This window comes from Aplidium turbinatum, chromosome 18 (genome assembly GCF_918807975.1).
Source record: "Aplidium turbinatum chromosome 18, kaAplTurb1.1, whole genome shotgun sequence".
NCBI lineage: Eukaryota > Metazoa > Chordata > Ascidiacea > Aplousobranchia > Polyclinidae > Aplidium > Aplidium turbinatum.
This window is the reverse complement of record NC_137489.1, coordinates 14,205,361-14,216,500: the sequence shown is the minus strand read 5'-3', so window position 1 is coordinate 14,216,500 and position 11,140 is coordinate 14,205,361.

Here is an 11,140-nt window from a genome sequence, read left to right as displayed (position 1 = left end):
TTCTAAGGTTTATCACAAAATAACTATCATCACCACTTTTATTGTAAAATAGGAAAAGAACTACAATTTATTTAACTGTTCCATTCACTTCAGCAAGGCCTGCCACACTTTTTTCTCTTCTGTAGCGAGTGCTGTGTGTTGTAGTCCAGTCTTATAGCTGTTAATATAATGACGACATCTCGAGCACAGTAATGGTGGGATACATGTAGCACAAACATGTAGAAACATGTAGCACAGCTTCAACAAAAATAACTGAACCCACAGAAGCATTGTTACCATCAAAACAGGACCAGATAAATTGCAGAGGTTGACCGGCGTAGTTCAGTTTGAACAGTGTATTTATTTTGTCTGCTGACAAAAAAACAAAATATATTATACACAACACATTGAACAAGAATAATTCGCATAGCAAGGATGGCAGCGAAGGACCAAAAGGTCACCAAAGTCAGCTGCTACCCGAACGATGTAGGCCTATATGTGTAACCCAATTCAACTGCAAACCATCTTTACCTAAATACAGAGTAGGGCTGCAAAATAATGATACTGAAACTAGGCAAATAATAATGTTATGGCTTTATTTATTGCCGCTGTACAGCTAAGGTTTTTTAGCAACAGGGCTAATTTTTAATTTTATATGAGATTTACAACGTCATTACATTATTGGAAGTGGCTATTTTTCCACACTTAATGCACAATGGTTACAATGAGGTGTTGCCAGAGTTAGGATTAAAGTTAGGGAGGGTTAAGGTAATGGTTAGAGTTAGGAATAAGATTAGGGTTTTGATCTTTGTCCAGGACTAAAAAAATTCCAAAATACAAGTTTTTGTTTTCAACAACTTTAAACATTTCTCAAATTAGGGCAGAATTCCTTATCTGACAACACTGTTGAGGCTATTATTACACTATATACTGTAAATATAGCCACAGCCTACATTATTACCCAACTTATTCTAACTGTATATATTATGAAAAAAGGAATACAAACGTAAAATCTTCGGTGTCACCCGACCTGCTTTTGATCTCAGATCTACAGCTGAAACTTAATTAACTAATCTTATAGTTGTGCCCGCTTAATACTCTGGGAAGCAGCCGCAATCCACACTTACAAGTGCATTGTTCAGAGCATTCTAAGCATGACATGTATTATACTGATTGGAGCGGGTCTGCTACTATTCGGCTAGTCCAATTCGGCTAGTCCGATTCGGCTAGTTCCCTATTACTAATACTAATCGATTCCTCTGCCATAATAAAGTAACATCAACTGAGAGTCTAACGAAGGAAGTAACCAAAGGAATAACCTTTGTTTATTCTAAACCCAGGTTTATTCTAAACTGCCACTTAGGTTTTAACTTTATCTTTTATGTCAAACGCTGTTTGGCAACTGTCTTTTTTTCGTTGACACGTTTTTCCTGAGACTTAATGAGATAAAGTTTTGATGTAAAACACTTATTTTGAACGAACCCAGACAACAAAATTTATCATTTTTCCATTGATCAACGTCTGCAGACGTTAAATCAATGTAAAAATAACGAACTTTGCCGCCTGGAAAGGCACTCAAAGGTAAACACTGGATACAATGCAAGAATGCAAAAGAAACGATATTGTGGAATAAAATACAAAATTCTCTAAATAAACAGAAGAATCGGACATACATCTCTCTGTTATCATTTTTAATATAAAAATTCCTTTTTGTGGTCCCTTTGTCCGGAACAAATCCAAACTGTGCTGTTGAAATTTCCGATTTTAGTTTTGGTTTCAATCTCATCATCATGATTCGGAGTAAGATCTTTTTTAGATGATTCACAAGGCTAATTGTTCTGTGGAGTGAGCATTCTGTTGCTCCGGTTTTCTTTGGTAAAGTTATGAATATGGAACGTACCATATCACTATAGGGATGTTTTCGGTGTCATAAATATAATTTAAGATCTCAGTGGTTAGGTCTAAACCCCACTCATCTAAAGCTTCGATAATTTCAACTGTAAAAAAACTGATATTGTGGAATAAAATACAAAATTCTCTACTGTAAATAAACAGAAGGCGTCGTTGGATTTAGAATTTTGTAATAATAGTTCAAAAATAAATTTAATTTGCTTTTTAGTTTTAAGATCTCAGTGGTTAGGTCTAAACCCCACTCATCTAAAGATTCGATAATTTCAACTATAATAAGAAACGATTATTATGGAATAAAATACAATATTCTTTAAATAAACAGAAGGCGTCGTTGGATTTGGAATTTTATAATAGTTGAGGATTCTAATATATTCTAAGTTACAGACGGTGACGTAGGATACATCTCAATTTTATGTGAGCAAACATTTCAATTTAATAGTTCAAACATTTTGCGCTAAATTTCATTTCAATTTATTTTTCTTTGTCAGAATGCAAAAGAAACAATATTGTGGAATAAAATACAAAATACAATTCAAAACTGTAGCCAAATCGGACTAGCCGAATCGGATCGTAGCCGAATAGGGAACTAGCCGAATCGGACTAGCCAAATCAGACTAGCCGAATCGGATTAGCCGAAACGGGCCATTCCGATTGGAGCCGTGCAGCATAAAGAATAAAGGCAACGCAAACGGGACGTAAGACTGCACATGTAAATAGAGATGCTATGGCAGAAAATGGTGACTGATTAGCAGAGGTGGGCACCCGCTACTTTTAAAGTAGCGCGCTACCCGCTACCGCTACTTGTACCAAAATAGCACGCACTACCGCTACTCGCTACCAATTTAGAAAAGTAGCGCTCTAACCGCTACTCGGACCAAAGTAGCACGCGCTACCGCTACTTGTTCCGCTACTTTTGTCTAAAATGACACTAGGAAACACTCTTCAAGTCCCTAGTGATGCAAAAATGACCTTGAAACGAATATTATCATTCGTTTACACTGTCATTTTAACGTCGTTTTAGAAAACACATTCTAAGGGAAATTTATTGTTGCGCATCTTTCAAAAACACGAGCATTTCAAAATTAGAGTCACTAAGTCCTGCCCGCTTTGGCTTGAGCACATCTTTTCCAACAGAGAAAAGTCTTTCAACCGCAGCACTGGAAGGAATGAGGGTGTTGCATTTAAAGAACAGATGTTTTATCTCGGTATTCCAAAAGCTTAAGGACTTACTCCTGTCCGTAAAAAGGCGTCTACAATTGCTGTTTTCTTCTGCACCGACGTTTCAAGGGATGGCGCCAACACACCAAAAAATTCATTCTTGGAGTCACTCTTCTCGGTATCAACCTGGCTTGATGTGTCCCGCAACAGTCGAATTACATCTGTCTTGACTTTTTCTCGCAGTGCGTCAGCATCATCCGTGGAAACGTAATGCAGAAATTGTAGCCACGACGTCTTGAAGGAGGGATGAAGACATAATGCCATAAGTCCATAACGCATTTCATGTCGAAGCACTTGTTGAATCGTTTCTTCACCCTTTCAGAACTTTCACTCTCAACTCCTCCCAGGTCACAAGATCACTGATCTCGGTCAACTTCTTCGCGCAAATTGTAATGGTTGGAAGCAAGACTCAGCCTAGCAGATAGGCCTCATCACACGGAGATATTCGCCAAAAAGACCGAAACTTTGCAACTAAACCGATTATACAGCTGCTTGACCACGCCAGTGTTGCCAAAAAACGAGTATATTTTTCACTTTCAATTAAAAGCGGGTAGCGGGAGTGCGACTGAAAAAAAGTAGCGCCTCTCCAGCTACTTTGGAAAAAAATAGCGTCGCTACTGCAGCTGCTACTCCAACTAAAAAGTAGCGCCGCTACCGCTACTTTTACCAAAAAAGTAGCGCCGCTACAAAAGTAGCGCGCTACTGCCCACCTCTGCTGATTAGGCTACTTTATTGCATTCCAAGCTCCACAACAATAGAAAACATAGAAAGTGACGTACCAGTAAAGAAACGCAAAAAATGACAAACACTTCCTAATCCTATAATATAGTAGGCTATCTTGCTCTCACTTAGTTTGTAACATTTGACACAACAACAACAGGATCAGTAGTTACCAGTACCACTACACTTAACTAAGCTTGACTCTGCTTGCTTGAGTGCTTGAGTTGAGGATGGTTGAGGAATGAGGAGAGCACTGTTACCACTCTCTTGTCATGGAAAAGTACTAGATTTGACTGAAAAAAACACTAGATTCACAAAAAAAACACTAGTAGGCTATCATAAATACACGATCGATCATTTACATGCACAATATACAAAAATTACAGCCAATGGCGTTAGTGAGTGTTAAAAGTCCTTAAAATTTCAAAATAAAACTGAATTTCCTTGATAGTAAGAGCCCTGAAGTCATAGCCGTAGGAGAGTAAAACATTTTGGGGGGGAGAACAAAATTTTCCCAAATTTGGCCTTTGCAAATATGTTGTCAAAAACGCAATATTACTCACAATCATCTCTGAGGTACAGTAGTGTAGTCTAAGAACTCCACACTCATTTAATGTAAGCCGACGAAATGTAAGCTTCCGATACCATATGGTAGGCTACGCTACCTAGCCTACTTTGAACACTTTTCACAGTCATTTACGTGTATTTTTTAAAGTATTTATGCTAAATATCTCAAATTTGGTCATCATTGGGTGTAATTAGACAAAAAACTCGAGTCCACTTTTAAAACCACTACAAACACATTGATGTAGCCAAACAAAAAATAGGTGGGGCTACTTTGAACACTGTCCAAAATTATGCACACCAACATAGCGGTAAATCGCTAAAAAAACACTAGATAGCAAAAAATACACTAGAACACTAGATGCAACCCAAAAACACTCGATCTAGTGGAAAAACACTAGGAGTGGCACCACTGGAGGAGAGTAGACAGCTGATTTTACAAAATTGCAATTCAGTTCAGAGTTGCCAGCCTTAATGGCTACATAGCTTGCTGTAAAAAAATTTTTTTTATGTCGTCTCTTGCGAGAATAGTAGGATACAATTCTAAATAATAAACGGTTCCCTTTATTGAGTCAAAGTGTAAAGTTAATTGTCTTTCCACAGGATATAAATCAAATACGGTATGCTTATTCTTTGGAAGAACGTTATGTTAGTGCACGTAAACATCAAATTGATAGTAATATCATTATCTTTGACCTGTAGCGGCTGCGGTTTTCTTATGTTTACTTGCGTCTTATTGCTGTTGTAAAACCTGTGTTTGTTAGGAATTAAAAATGCTGGCTAAAAATTTGGCGTTTCCTTAAGAATTTGGCCGTTTATTGGGGATTTGAAACGCTAACAGTAATTGTGGGTTCTTTTGCAATCGGCAGTTTGATCAGAGCCACAGTGGCTCTGGTTTGATAGCTACCCATATAGCCTATGTAGTTTTACATCTTTTTAGCGTTGTGCATCTGCGGCATGCTGCATTGCTCGGAGCATTCTAATCACCCAGAGTTTCCTGTAAATCAACCGTCCAGCGCTAAACTAAAATCAGTATGTTTTTTCTCAGTCATTGGGTGGTGCGTTATTTTCAGTCAGTTCACTACGGTACGGATTCTTTTCTTGAAAGTCACGATGTCAGTTCGGTATCCGGACAACTGCTCCCCGGACAATTGCCCCTCGGACAATTGCCCCCCGGACAATTGCCCTCGGACAATTGCCCTCGGACAACTGCCCCCGGATAATGAATAGGCTACCAAGAGAATAATAAAATTTAACCATGACTTGGTGAAATTTAGCTTATTCATACCGCGAAGACGTTTGGTGGCAACTTTTGGTTTGATTTGGTTTTGAATCTTTATCCTCTGACTGACAAAGCCTTGATTGGTTATTCCTGGTAGTTTCGCATACTTGTATATGATGGTCAGAAATACAAAACAACTGAACTGAAGTTGTAGAGTCTCTTGACGCAGGGCCGGTTACCGAGATTGACAGAGTAAAGTTTCCGATTGTTGAAGTCTTGTTGCCGGGGAAATTATTCCATTCACTGGGTGCCGCTGAATGGAGAGCAGTCTTGAAGTGCGTTGCTCTAGCGCAACCAGAACCAGAACCAGCGCCGCGTGATCTTGAGCCGGGTGCGCAACCACTGTGCTAACCGGGCGGACAATGAATGCCAACATCGTTACTCGTTACAACGAACAAAGGAAAGGCATGCGGAAGGATTGCGACCAATATCAGGTAGATGCTGACTTTGCTGTGAAAATTCGTAAGCTTCCAGCTCTGGCTTTCATTCGACCAAATGACGAAGTTAGTGCGTTTGAAACACTTCAAGATAGACCTACTATGCCAACAGAAGCTGACTCGATCATAGATTACTTTGAAGATGTCTTCATCTGAAGAAGGCTACACATCAACAGACGGTCACCCGTTTTCCGATCAGCATGTGGAGCATGCATGATCGTGTAGTGGAAGATCTTTCCTGCACAAATAATTCGTTGGAAGGATGACATACCCACCTTCAAGTTAACATTACTGCATGTCATCCAAACGTTTGGAAGTTTATGGACGCATTAAAAGGATATTAAAGGAAAAACCTGACTTGGCGATTTAGTACATGTTCTTTGTGTTTTAACATGCTACCATAAAACGATTTTCAATAAAATTTTGCCCCATTGCGGTCTGATCAGCATTCCACGCATGCTTTTGTCAGAGCTTTCAAACGAGAATGGGCGTAAGCAGCGAAGCGTGCGACTGTACAGTACAGTAGCAGTGACCGAGTGGTTAGCGCGTTGGGCTCGCAGTCGAGAGCCTGCATGTTCGACTCCAGCCACCCGCACTTGCTGTTGTTTCTCTGGGCAAGAAACTTTACGATAATTGCCTCTACCCAGTGATCGATTTCGAGTAATGGGTAGTACCAAATTTAAGTCATAAGTAGAGTAGACAACCGGAAACAGACATTGCAGTCGGCTGCAGCGTGGGTCAGGTGTACCTCGGAAGGGGTACACCGATGCATAGCGCTCAAGTCCGCTTTCCCGCAATGCAGGATAAAGATAAACAAACAAACAAACAAAAAAAAAAAAAAAAAACTATAAGCGAGCAATCAGTTGATCGCGCAATAGTTCTAACCTGCGGGCGATTTAACTGTAGGCTATGTATGTATGTAGGCTATACATACATCAAAACAGCAGATTTCAACATCAAAACATCAGATCTGATGTTGAAACAACAGAAGTGGTAACGTGGCTTTTGTTATTGCTGTCGATAGTGACGTATGCTCGAGCAGTGTTTGCACTTTTTGGTCATTTTGAAAAAAATAAAAAAATAAATGAAACTTTGGGCCTTGCCAGTGCCATTGAAAACAAATGTTTTTTCGGTAATTATTTTTGAAATGTATTCTTGAATGTTCAGTTTACGCATTTGAATGCTTAATTCCCGTTTGAAAATTTCATTTAGTAATTAGTAGCCTATCCCTTTAATGAGCGAGCAGGCTTTAGCAAAAGTAACAATTAACCAAATGGTTGCAGGGCTTCCTGCACCACTGCCCAAAAAACGCGATCAAGACTGTTCAGCTTGCATTGCAAGTTGCAACCATTGTAGAAAACTATGAAAATTGCAATGTAGGTCTACTTGACTCTTTAACCGTATCTGTTACTGGCGTAGACCCAGTGCCGGTCTTAGGGTATTTCGGGCCCTGTGCGGAATATGCTTTGCGGCCCCAACGACAAAAATTCAATTCAGTAGCGCAGCTAGGTACTTTGAAAGGAGAGGGGCGGTGGTGGTGGCATGATCGGCGAAGGTGACAACCAACGGTGGGGGGTCTGGGGGACCTCCCCCAGAAAATTTTGAAAAATTACTTTGAATTTGGAGCATTCTGAGAGCCTGTTCAACAAAAATTTAGGTATGAATATTACTGTAAAATGGTGCTGTCCGGTAGCATAGCAAAAGGATAAAATCATGCTTTCTTTGGCATTTTTCGGAAATAAAGCTATGTCTCTATGTTGAGTATGGATGCAACCTATTTCGTCCCCTGAAAAATTCGTACCCTGAAATCGTGTAACAAAATTAAATTTCGACCTATTTCGTCCCCTGAAAAGATCGAGAAATTTTGAAATGTTTGCGGCAACTCTGATCAGCGACTTAGGCTATGTCGTTTTTTTTTCTCGATCTTTTCAGGGTACGAAATGTTCAGGTGACGAAATAGGTTGAATTCGTTGAGTCTCTATGTTTTCTTGTTGCAAATTCCTTTGTTGAATTCACTTGTTGAATTTTCCCATTGAAAATGACAAACTTTCTGCATTTTCTGAGTAAATTGCGGGCCCCCTAATTTGCGGGCCCTGTGCGATCGCACGGTTTGCACATCCCAAAGACCGGCACTGCGTAGACCTTATGGTCTCGCCCTCAGCTAATTCAGCAATTTCACATAGAAGCAGTGACGCTAGAAAACTGAGATTTGTTGACTTTTACTTTTTTTCTTGCCCAAATTTTAATCCCGATTATGTTGGTATCGGATAATTGTTTCACAATAAACCTTTTGTCACAGCCAGTTATAAAATGCAAGAAATTTCCTGATATTCAATAGCTTGATGGACAGTTTACTATTGGCGTGCGGTTTCATTTTGTGTTAACGCGATGGCGCTAAAATTCCAGGCAGCAAAATCCGTCTTTTTACATTGATTCAACGTCGAATTTGCTGTCTGGGTAGGGAGTCGGTCTATGACGCAATATGAGTCATTCTTTGCTGGCAGACAATAATTAGGAAGGTAATTCGTTATTTGCGCAAATTGCTTTGTAGTGCAAAAAGTGCATGTAATACTGTTTGCACAGAAACGGAAAAACAAAATTGATGAAATTCTGTGTTCAATGCAAGAAGACTTTCAAAATGAAATGTCAACTGAAAAATTTGACCAAGAAATGACGAAAATAGGTCTAAAACCGAGTCTTTATCACCTTTTCTACCTAAAATACACAATCACGAATACTGTAGGCTACATTTTGCGAAATAAATTGATTGAAGTGATAGATCAGGCTTTTGACCAACGGCATACTTTTTCCTGGTGTTATTTGATATAAGCCGACGGAGTAATTAGCAATAAGAGAGGCGTCGACCTGATGGTCTCGGCCAGTAACTCTTACCGCCAAAAGGAAGCAGTGACAGATACGGTTAAGAGGAATCGTTCATAGGCTAATTTACAATTTCTAGTGGCGATGTTTATATATCTTTCTGTCGCAAATAAGAATCAAACCATTAGCGTTAATTATGAAAAAACTTTACTGCACTTTTTGAAGGAATTGTACGGGGAAAGGCAATTTTCCTAGAACCGTAAGTTCAGTTATGGTTGTAATTTAATTTTATATATACTCTGAATCATGATTTTGATTAGCCTATATTCATCTTATTGATTGATTGAATCTTTATCCTCGGACTGGGAAAGCTTCTTGGAGAGCTTAATCCTGGCAGTTTCGCATACTTGTAGAGGCTTTGAATCACTGACGCAGACCCGGTCACCGAGATTGACAGAGTGAAGTTTCCGATTGTTGAAGGCTTGTTGTCGGGGAATTATTCCATCCATCAGATGCCGCTGAATGGAGAGCAGCCCTTAACGTGCGTTGCTCAAGCGCACACCCCGAGAGTCGAACCAGCGCCGCTATTGATCTTGAAGTTTCTTCGTTCCAGAAGTGACGCGCTAACCAATTGAGCTATCAAGTTCTGTAATCAAGTTAGACATTATTTGGCTGCAGCGTTTTCGATCTGGAAGTTTGTTTTCTCTCTCTTTGCAATAAACTCATAGCCTACTTGCAGAAAACCAAGGTATCATTCTGAGATCATCCCCACTACCATGCTTGTACGGTACCTATGCTTGTACTCAGGATGTTGCTGTAGCAGTTACAGCTCAGTATGGGCGGATGCTTCTGACAATTCGACGTTCGCTACAACACCTTATTAAGAAAGAACATCTTTTCCTTTATCCAGCGCTGTATTAACTCCAGCAAAAGTCTGATAATGTCTTTGATGAATTCTGACTGTCAAACAACTTCAAACATTATCAGCAGGCTCTTTATGTTGATGATTAATTGATCATAGCCTACTGTTTGTTTTGGTTGCTTTGTTGTTTCTATGTGGTAAGTAGCCTACTGTATGGATAGAGTTTTGTCTGCAATAAAACTGTATTATAATAATAAAAATACTAAATAGCCTAGGCTACTTACTAAAACAATCGAATTAACTGAATTGTTAACTTTTTTCCTTTATTTTTATGAGTAGGCCTACAGTATTATATATATTTCAGATATTTGACATGTGGTACTGTACTTTTCATATTTATCACCTTCCAACATGGACTAGCTACCCTGCGCTCTGTCACCGAGATTGAAAGAATGAAGTTGGCCGAGTGGTTAGCGCGTTGGGCTCGCAGTCGAGAGCCTGCATGTTCGACTCCAGCCACCCGCACTTGCTGTTATTTCTCTGGGCAAGAAACTTTACGATAATTGCCTCTACCCAGTGATCGATTTCGAGTAATGGGTAGTACCAAATTTAAGTCATGAGTAGAGTAGACAACCGGAAACAGACATTGCCGTCGGCTGCAGCGTGGGTCAGGTGTAAATCGGAAGGCGTACGCTGATGCATAGCGCTCAAGTCCGCTTTCCTGCAATGCAGGATAAAGATAAACAAACAAACAAAGTTTCCGTTTACTTTTGTCTATAAATTATTCCGTCTACCAGTTGCCTACCTACTGAGTGGAAACTTGTCCTTGAAATACGTTGCTCAAGCCCAGGGCCTAGTCAGGGGGGGAATAGAAAATGCCCCTCTCGAGATATTTTTCTTACCGTATATAAAAACTTCACATTGTTTTACAAGTTTTACTATTGATCTAGGCTGAAAGTACTTTCAGAATACGCACCTTTATAGTATTTTTCAAAATTGTATTGAGGAGGCCATCCAAAGCCCTTCTGGTTGCTTTAAATTCCTTGCTTGTTTTCCGGACTTACTGACATGTGCAAAAGTGTTGATCCCACCCCCCTTTCAAATTTTTGTTCTGGCCACGCCCCTGTCTGAGGGTCAAACTGGCGCCTCCTATTATTAAGGACGACAAAAAAGGAAATATTTTGACACAAGCAAATTACGGTAATAAAAAGCATGCCGGAAGCACCAATAAAAACAAAAGACAACAAAATACTGACTCGAACGTTGAATCAACCCAAAATTAACTTACTTTTCCTCTCCGTAAGTTATTTAACGTGAATTACCATAACAGCGTGCGTATCTTGTAGC